The following is an 11,033-nucleotide window of genomic DNA, read 5'->3' as shown; positions in this document are numbered from 1 at the left end:
GAAGTGTTGTATAATACATCACTTCCGCATTCTTGTGTCACTCTCCAGCTTCAGAAGCTGCAAAGAAGCTGATGGAGCAGATCTCTGCTTCATCAGCTTCTTTTGGGGGGTCCTAGGTGACATTAGGGGTCTTGGAGACCCCTGATGTCTCCATAAAGAGGACCTGCCACATCTTTTGCTATCACATAGAGGGGTTTCTTAGCCCCCTATGTGATAGCAATAAAGTTAAGTGGAAAAAAAAAAAACAAAAAGGAAAAAACAATTAAAGTCACACATAAAAAATAATTTAAAAAAACCAAAAAAATGTTAAAAGCCCCCACCCATACATACACGCATGCAAACATGCGTCAGACGCGCATACCTGCGAAAATGATGATTGCGCCCATTACGCCGCACATGTTACATATCGCCGCAAACGTCGCAGTGAGAGCGATAATTTTAGGGCCATCAATCACTGATAACACTAAACTGATGAGCGGTAAAAGCTTTTAAAGCATGGCCTATGGTCAATTTTGGGTATTGTAGTTTTTTGCGATTTCGTGGGTGCGCACAACTTTTAAGCATGACATGTTTGGTGTCTATTTACCCGACGTGACCCGATCTTTTATATTTTACCAAAAAACTGGGTAATAATAAATGTTTCCAAACATAATGTAAAAAACACTTTTTTTTTTCAAAATTTTCAGTAAATTTTCTGAAATATAGAAAAAAATAAAACCCCCAGTGGTGATTAAATACCACCAAAAGAAAGCTCTATCTGTCCCCAAAAAATGGTATAAAATTCATTTCAGTACAGCGTTGCATGACGGAATAAATGTCAGTCAAAGGACCGCAGCGCTGAATACTACAAAATGGCCTGGCCAGGAAGGGGGTCTAAACACCACTCAAATTCTTGGACTTGAGTCAATATATTTTGTGGTAGAGTGTTTTTGTTGTTGCTGCACCATAGTTCAATGTATTTGACTGAGTCTTCTTGTCTGTGTACAATTTTGAGAGTTCAAATACTTGGTGTATGAAGCGATTGAATGGATGTCCATCAAAGAACACTTTTTGCCAAGTATGCACAGTCCCCACAGAGAGATTCTTTGATGCCCCTGGATCTACTGGCGGGATCAACAGGAAAGCAAACTATGTTAGAGGGGGATTTAGGCAAACAAAAACTGCTGGGTTAATGCTATTGACAGGCTATGTAATTATTGATTTTTGAGTTACATTTTAGGGTCTCTATTCACAATCTCTTTGGAGTTTAAGAACTGCAGTCCAGAGATGAACTTTACATCAAGAAAGGTGGCAACATCGTAGTTGCCTGGAGGTTCTGCCTAGATATACCAATTGAGTGATTCCACTTGACACTACCTTCTAGACAAAATAGTCATAACTCTCTACATGGAATACCACACGCCCGTGAACATGAAAATTGATTTAACTGAATAGAATTTGTCACCAGCATGACTTTTCCAAGGATGCAGTGGAACATAAACTTGTTGGCAGTAATCAAACCATTCCTGTCCAGCAGATGGTGGGTCTCTATTTTTAATTCATAAAAATGTCACAGATATAACAATTGTTATTTTTTATAAGAAAGGAACTGATCTTAGCTGTCTCTGCCTTCTTTCCAATAATCCCCTATAAGTAGGTGTAATTAGCCTGCTGTACAGTTTTATGATTATCCTGCAGGACGTGAAGCTGGTGCTACTCTACCATGGATAGTTCATCTCAGTTTCCCTCAGGGCAGGCACAGATGGCCACCAAAAAGGTTGTCTGAGTCCCCCCTGCATCATGCTGTCCCCACCAACCCCCCCTCTATAACCCTACAGCTATGGTCCCGTTGTGTGTTTTTTCTGAGTTTTTTGCAAAGAATCTTAATAAGACCATGTGTTAAATTTATATACTTTGGCAAAACTCAATGCAGATGGGCACCATTAATCCCTTAAGGCATGCGTGTCAAACTCAAGGATGGAATTATCTCTGGCCCGCCTGATGATAATTAATTATCATTAGATCTGGCCCTGCCCGCCGGTAGCTCTCACACGTTGCCCGCGGCGATCTTCATGGGACTAAGGAGCCGGAGAGCTACCGCCGGCCAGAGGACTTCATTACCCAGCAGGCAGCCTGGCAGCAGCACAGCGTGACAAGGGAGGTGTGGCCAGGAGATGAGGTGACTGAGGGGGGTCCCGAGGTCCATTCCAGATGACGTGAGGTGCTCCTTGGCGGGAATCAGGATCCAACCCAGACGACAGAGAGCCGGGAGAGCTGCAGCCTGCAGGCACTGTGCTGTGACACTGTCAGTCAGTATATCTCTCCCCTTTTTTTCCATGACTTCTTCTGTACTGTAGAAGTCATGGAGAAGAAGGGGAGTAATATACTGATAGTAGTATCTGTGACACCTGTGTACCGCCTGCCTCCACACTAAAAATGATGTGGGGGGATGCTCAATGGGGACAGTATGGACTCCATACTGTCCTCAGTGTGCATCCCCCTAACATACTTTTTTTTTAACTGTAATTTAAATAGAGATAAAACTATTTTTTAGAACATCTCTAATTGATGATTTTCCTGATCCCCCACTGATATCTCCCCTGCGCAGTGAGGAGAAAACGCAGGGGAAGAATCCACAGAAGTGGGCATCAGATGGAAAAACTTTTTCGTAAGTAAATTCTTTTGTTGTAAATGATCTGTACTATTTAATGTCTGGTTTTGGCTTTTATTATTTAAATATTTAGGCTATTTCTTAAAGGTAAAGTAAATAAAAAAGTTTTAAAAAAATGTTTCTTGTATTAAGAGGGGTCTAGACTCCAGAGATAGAGACATAATCCTGCCCCTGTACAAAGCATTAGTAAGACCTCATCTGGAATATGCAGTTCAGTTTTGGGCACCAGTTTACAAAAAGGATATTGTGGAACTGGAGAAAGTGCAGCGAAGGGCAACTAAACTCATAAGAGGCATGGAGGAGCTCAACTATGAGGAAAGATTAGCTGACCTGAATTTGTTCTCTCTGCAGAAGAGGCGACTAAGGGGGGACATGATCACCATGTATAAATACATAAATGCTCAATATAAAGAGCCTGGTGCCAAATTATTCACGTCAAGGTCATTGCAAAGGACAAGGGGGCACTCTTTGCGTCTGGAGGAAAAGAGGTTTAACTTTTGCATAAGGAAAGGATTCTTCAACGTTAGAGCTGTGAAAATGTGGAATAGACTCCCCCAGGAGCTAGTTCTAGCTAGCTCGGTTAATTGTTTAAAAAAATATCTGGATGTATTCTTAAATGCACAGAATATTACTGGATATTGAGGTCTTAGAGGTATATTAGGCATCAGAGATTGTTGATCCAGGGAATATCCGATTGCCTTATGGGATCAGGAAGGAATTTTTTTCCCCTGTTGGAGCAAATTGAACCGTGCTTTATAGGGTTTTTTTTTGCCTTCCTCTGGATCAACATTGGGTAATTGTGGGCATAGTGTTCTTTTTAGGCTTTTCTTCTTTTTTTTTCTCCATATCCTTATAGGTTGAACTCAATGGACTTGTGTCTTTTTTCAACCTGACTAACTATGTAACTATGTTTTATTGTAATTATGTATCATGCTTTTTAATAATTAAAAGTACAGGCTTTGTTATTATACAGTGTGATATACTGTATATGCCGCTGTATTATACTGTGTGATATACTGTATAGACCATGGTATTATACTGTGTGAAACAGCCCGGCCCTCGACTTGGAGCATTTTTTAAATTTTGGCCCACTGTAAATTTTAGTTTGACACATCTGCCTTAAGGTATAATTCTAGCCAAAACCTTTTTTGTTAGGTTTAACTGTTAAAAAAAAATAGGTATAAGAACTTCTGTCAGGGGTTTTTTTGCTGTCTTTATCCCCTTTGGAGAGATTTCTCTACACTGCCTGTACCAGAGACATTAGAAGAGTAGGTATCTCTTTACTCCTGTTCAAGTGGCAATCATAAAATGTCAGATTTCCATCGCTTTCTGTGCTCGTGACCATGGTCATTAGAACAGATAGTGACAATGGATCTCTCCAACAGGGACACAAAGAGCAATAACAACTCCCAAAGCTTCACAACCTTCAATCAAAACTAAAAAAGGTTTGGCCTGGAATTTTACCTTAGGTGCCCATCTACACCTGCCCTTACATAATAAAATGAGCCAGATATCCCTGGACAGGACACAAAGTTGTGTGAGACTTAATCAAACCTCAGAGTGATTTCGATTAATTACTATTTACCGTGTTTCCCCAAAAATAAGACAATGTCTTATATTGTTTTTTTGGCTCAAAAAGCCCCACTAGGTCTTATTTTCAGGGTAGGTCTTACCATACCATAATACCACAATACCAGTTGAAGACTTACAAGACAGAAGTGAGTGGCAAAGTTAGGAATAGGATGATCAGGGCAATCAGGGGTGCCCTACCTTTCCAAGAGCAATTTGGAAACAAATCGCTGGCCAGAATGAGCGAAGGGCACGTTCACTATCGATTCCTCACAGGCAGAGTGCATTTGGTATCACTCCATCTGTGACAGGAGCCGGCACTATAGAGGAAGCATTGGTTTATGCGGCTCTGCTCCCTCCGCTGCCACCTCGCTTCCTCTAGCACTGGCTTTATTGGCACCGCTGATTCTCTCCAGCAGGCTCTCTAAGTTCCCCGTTATGCCACCACCAGCCCTGGGAATGGTCACAACTGGGCCTTATTTTCAGGGTAGGTCTTATATTTTAGCAATTCCCAAAAATAGTACTAGGTCTTATTTTCGGGGTAGGTTTTATTTTCGGGGAAACACGGTATTGCATTAAAAACAGTCTAATGCCCAAAAATGTCTTGTGATTTCATTTCAATATATGCAACAATCATTAGATCAGAACTGGAGAATAAAATGCGAGAAAGTGTGGTTAACTTGCTAACATACATTTTTTTTCCGGTAACATACAGCTTAGAGTGCAACTAAAACCAAAACTGTTTTTTTTTTTTTTTTAGTATTAGGTAGTTTTGAACATATTCAGTTTTTAATTGTTGCCTTTGTCCCCATTGGGTAGATTCTTCCCCTCTATTTGTCCTAATGACTGTTATCAATGAAAGTGAAAGAAAATCCCAAATTTGGGTTGTCATCAGAGCAGGAATAAATGCAAAATGTTCCAATGAAGACACTAGTTCTGGTGAACTTTGTAACAAATGGCCCCGTTGTTGACAAGTTGGAACACATCTAAGATTGAAACGGTCATGCAGTGCTGTGATATGAGCTGACTTATTGAGAAACTGAAGTTCTTGTGGCTTTTAAGTGAAAAACAGAAATAAAGACTGAAACAAGCCGGCGAGGGGTGTGTGTTAGAAGGATGACTGTGAAGGCATACAGTATGTGTGATGACAACGTTGTCATATATTGTTAGGAGGGTAAAAAGAGTGGTGTTTCTTATGGACATTGAAGTAGTATTTATAAAGTTTGACCCTTTTTATATATTTTGGAAGAATTATTCTATTAGTCCTTTTGTTAATAACTGTTTTTTCCCAGTGTATTTTTCTTTCTTTTCTTCAGTGAGGGAAATACAGAGTGGTTTATTACTAATTCTGGTAACCCTGTTGACCACCAGGAATTCCCCTCACTATTCAACAAGGTCTATGTTTAGCTTTGGTCCACTGTAGACATCTGCTGAAGATTTACTATTGAGGAAAAGTATGACAGCTACTTTTTCAACATATATACTGCTTTTATTTCTTTAACTTATATTTAAAGTGACATTGAAGTCACAAATATCCTCCCCCCATGCTGCTTTATGGACTTACCTTAAATGATGCCTCTTGATCGGATCATCTTCTTCCTTCCACTTCTATTCAGCAATCCCTCCAGCGCTGGTGCCGGTCTCTGATCCAGCGCAGACTCCTTGGGTCCTACCGTGTCTGTCCAACGTGCACGCTCCCAGCTGTGTGCATTCAGCTCCACTGTGTCTCCCCTCATCCCCCGCCGAAGATCTCTACTGCGCATGCGCCTGCTCCATGATCCTGCTCGGTCGCTCGAGAATTTTCAGATCTTCGGACGAGAGCGAGAGGCAGTGACAGAGGTAAGTAATAACTTTTGTTAACTTTTTGATTTTTTAGCCACTTGCTGACGGGGGTGTTTACTGTCCAGGCCATTTTTCAGTGTTCAGCGCTGCGGTACTCTGACTGACATTTATTCCGTCATGCAACGCTGTACTGAAATTAATTTTATACCATTTTTTTGGGGACAGATAGAGCTTTCTTTTGGTGGTATTTAATCACCACTGGGGTTTTTATTTTTTACTATTTAATGAAAAAAGTACTGAAAATTTGGGAAAAAAACTGTTTTCCCTATGTTATGTTATAAAACAAATATTATTACCCACATTTTTGGCAAAATATAAAAGTCGGGGTCATGTCGGGTAAATAGATACCAAACATGTTAAGCTTTAAAATTGCATGCGTCCGCGAACTCGCAAAAACTACCATACCCAAAATTGGCCATAGGTGACGCTTTAAAAGCTTTTACCACTCATCAGTTTAGTGTTATCAATGATGGATGGCCCTAGAATTATTGCTCTCACTTGGACGTTCGCAGATATGTAACATGTGCGGCGTAATGGATGCAATCGTCGTTTACACACTTAGGCGCACTCGACGCATGTTTCCATGTTTATGTAGGGGGCGGGGATTTAAAAAATGTTTACATTTTTTTTATTACCTTTATATGTGACTTTTAATTTTTTTCATATTTTTTTGTAACTTTAATTTTTTTAAACTTTTTTTTCCACTTAACTTTATTGCTATCACATAGGGAGCAAACAAGCTCCCTATGTGATAGCCAATTTGCAGTGAGAGGTCCTCTATATGGAGACATCAGACCTCTAATGTCACCTAGGGACCCCCAGAGAAACTGATGAAGCAAACACCTGCTTCACCAGATTCTCTCCGGTTTCTGTACCGGATAGTGACACTGAATGCAGGCAGTGATGTAATACACATCACTGCCTGCATTCAGAAGAGGAGGAGGAGATCAAACGGAGCTCGTGTACTGAACTCCGTTTGATCTCCGGCCGCAGAGCTGCTGTGCTGGTCCTTGGCTCGGAACGGGCACAGTGGAGCTCGGGATCGCCGGCAGCGGCTGCGGGGGGGGGCAGACCAGCACGCTTATTACAAGCGATCGGGCGTCTCTACAGACGCCCGAATGCTTGTATGTAAACAGCCATCGCTGGCTGTTTACAGTGCAGGCTGAATTCCCGCTGGACAGGTTGGGACGTTTAAAAACGCCCACCGGCATTCAAGAAGCCGCTGTCCGGCCGTTTAATTGCAACGGCCGGACAGCAGGTGGTTAAAATGTTTTTGCATACTTTTTGTTTTTGCTTGCTAGCAGTAGATATATGCAAAAAATTGTACTTTAAATAATATTTTTAAAGTAGTATTAAATTCTCCATTTTTTTAAACCAATAATTAATCCAAGCAAAGTATATCTTAAATTGTTTTATGCTTACAGTCATCATGTTTTTGAACAGCTGGTAATAACTCTCTCAGCTTCCCTCAACTTCCTGTCTCTCATAAGATCACAGGGGACTTACAGTCATCATGTTTTTGAACAGCTGGTAATAACTCTCTCAGCTTCCCTCAACTTCCTGTCTCTCATAAGATCACAGGGGACTTACAGTCATCATGTTTTTGAACAGCTGGCTCCAACTCTCTCAGCTTCCCTGAACTACCTGTCTCTTATAAGATTACAAGGGACAGCACAGTCTCCAGCAACATATCTGCTAGCTTGTAGAATGGAAGAGGAAGCAGAGGAGTGACTTGCCTTTTCAAAAAACATTTTGACTTTAATAACACTCTAAATAAAATCAGTTTTGTGTATCCTTAATATTATACAGTATATTCACCATTCAGCTCCTGTACCTGAATCCCTTTTACGGACCAGAGCATTTACATTTCCACTATGGGTCTGTTTTTTTCTACATACTGAACATGGTTTCTCTGGGGGAAAAAACTATTCTTTCTTTTGGCAGTATTGTTCTCCAAAAATTATTTTATTTCGCCTGGACTCTATGTATACAAAAAGGGCTCTTATGAAATGTAGTTCTGGAAAGAATACAATTTAAATTCCTTTGCAGAATATTAGAATAAAGTGGAGAACAAGGTGGCTATACGTCTCACAAATAGTCCTGGCTTGTTCTCTAACGTGTTATCTTAGACATACACTATTATGACCGAGATATTAAGTTAGTACAGAACCACACACATCTTTGCCCTTGAAGTGTAACAAATGGGCTGCCAACTGGCGGCACAGCCAGACCTCCCATACCGGCTCTTAAAGGATAGCAAGGGGGCCTGGGGGGGCTGCCCTCACAGTTTCCCCCAAAGAAAACTCCCTGCAGTGACTGTGCAGCTTGTCAAGTACAAGTGATCTGGGTATCTGTACAGGCAGGTAGGCTGTATGGGGCCCCATGATTCCTAATAGTGGCCCTGCATAACGTCATAAGGGAAAGTTAACCTATAAACATTCACCATCTGAGATGAAAAAGCTCACCCCCTTATCAGTTTTCTGAGCTCCCCCTGAGGTTCTAAGTAATAAAGAGGACAGATCATCATTCTATCCTATGTCAACCCACATTTCAAAATGAATAGAGCCATAACATAAGGCCTCATTCACACGAGAAACGGCCCGCACCTACAGCTCTGTGCTGCGTACATGGCCATATCGAGCAGGTCCCGGGAAGGACAGGTGCTGCGTGTGATTAGTAAGCAGCCCCTGTCCTTCTCTATGGGACTACGCGGCCGTACGACGCCCTACGTTCACCCGTATCGGGCAGGGAGAAATGTTTTTATTTGTTAACCCTTGCAGCGGCAGAGCTGACAAGGGAGAGCAGCAGCAGCAGCTGCTTTCTAAGGGGGATAAGAAGGGAGGAAGAGGAAGTTCCGGCGGTGCGGCTGCTCAGATCGGGCTTGACAAGGACCTCAGCAGCCGCACCTGTCAGAAAATTTAAAGTGTCGGCACGGCCACGGAGTGTGATGTGTCCGGGTGCCCACTGGCAGGGCACCCGTACACAACACACCAAAACCGGACTGTCCGGTTGAAAACCGGACGGGTGGCAACCCTACGGGACACCCGCACCTGTACAGACCTGCACTTGGGTGAAGCGTAGGGCGGCATACGGCCGCTTAGTCCTATAGAGAAGGACAGGGGCTGCATACTAATCACACGCAGCATCCGTTATTTCAGGGAGCTGTGCACGCAGCACGGAGCTGTATGTGCCAGCCGTTTCTCGTGTGAATGAGGCCTACTAGTTCAGACCCCGTTTACATTGAGCGATTTATCGCGCGGTAATTCCCGCGATATCGCGGCAAATTACCGCGCGATATCGCGCTCCAATGCAATCCAATGGGGCAAAGGGTCCTGCTGTCGCGGGTTGTGTGTCGCTACAGCAGGACCCTTTTTGGAGCAGATTTAGCCGCGATTCAAGCTTGCTCAATGCAAGCTTGAACGCGACATCGCGCGGCAAATCTCGCGATGTCGCGCAATATGCAAATCGCGCGACAAACGCGCGATTTGCATATCGCGCAGTGGGAACGGGGCCTGAAGGTAGTTTCACTTATTGGTGTAAAACAAATGTCAACTTTTTGTAAAGACTTTGGATAATGGTGTCTACCCCTTATTCATCTATGCTTAATAATTGGAATAGTGTTTAGAGGTGGCAATGGTTTGATTTATGTGGTGCAATAGATAGTTAGTGCTTGCTTTGTGACTGGTACCTACATGCATGATAAACTATACATTTTACAAATGGACTCCTAATGGATTTTAATGGTACCATGCACAAATCCAATCAATCAATGTATTTAACATAAAATTATGTTATCACAATAAAAAAATATATAATTATTTATATCACAGTTTATCTTCCATCTTTGTTTTTAAACAAAGCCCAGTCAGATCCTACTACTGTGCGGCATGACTCTATTTATAAACAAAGCCACGTTTGACCCTACTATTGTGTGGTATGACTTTAATTATAAAGAAAGCTATGCCATATCCTATCACTGTGTGTCATGACTTTATTTATAAACAAAGCCACGTCTGATCCTACCACTGTGTGCCATGACTTTATTTATAAACAAACCCACATTAGATCCTACCACTGTGTGCCATGACTTTATTTATAAACAAACCCACATTAGATCCTACCACTGTGTGCCATGACTTTATTTATAAACGAAGACACATTAGATCCTACCACTGTGTGCCATGACTTTATTTATAAACGAAGCCATGTTAGATCCTACCACTGTGTGCCATGACTTTATTTGTAAACAAAGCCACATCAAATTCTACCACTGTGTGCCATGACTTTATTTATAAACAAAGCCACATCAAATCCCACCACTGTGTGCCATGACTTTATTTGTAAACAAAGCCATGTTAGATCCTACCACTGTGTGCCATGACTTTATTTGTAAACAAAGCCACATCAAATCCCACCACTGTGTGCCATGACTTTATTTATAAACAAAGCCACATGAAATCCTACCACGGTGTGCCATGACTTTATTTATAAACAAAGCCACATCAAATCCCACCACTGTGTGCCATGACTTTATTTATAAACAAAGCCACATCAAATCCTACCACTGTGTGCCATGACTTTATTTATAAACAAAGCCATGTTAGATCCTACCACTGTGTGCCATGACTTTATTTATCAACAAAGCCACATTAGATCCTTACAATTTGTGCCATGACTTTATTTATAAACAAAGCCACATTAGATCCTACCACTTTGTGCCATGACTTTATTTATGAACAAAGCCACATCAAATCCTACCACTGTGTGCCATGACTTTATTCATACACAAAGCCACGTCTGATCCTACCACTGTGTGCCATAACGTTATTTATAAACAAAGCCATGTCCGATCCTACCACTATGTGCCATGACTTTATTTATAAATAAAGCCATGTTAGATCCTACCACTGTGTGGCGTTGCTTTGTTTGTAAAGAAAGCCACGGCCAATCCTACCACCGTGTGGCATGACTG

Source organism: Nanorana parkeri, unplaced genomic scaffold (genome assembly GCF_000935625.1).
Source record: "Nanorana parkeri isolate BGI_ZX_2015 unplaced genomic scaffold, ASM93562v1 scaffold195, whole genome shotgun sequence".
NCBI classification, from domain to species: Eukaryota; Metazoa; Chordata; class Amphibia; order Anura; family Dicroglossidae; genus Nanorana; species Nanorana parkeri.
Note: the sequence above shows the minus strand (reverse complement) of the source record.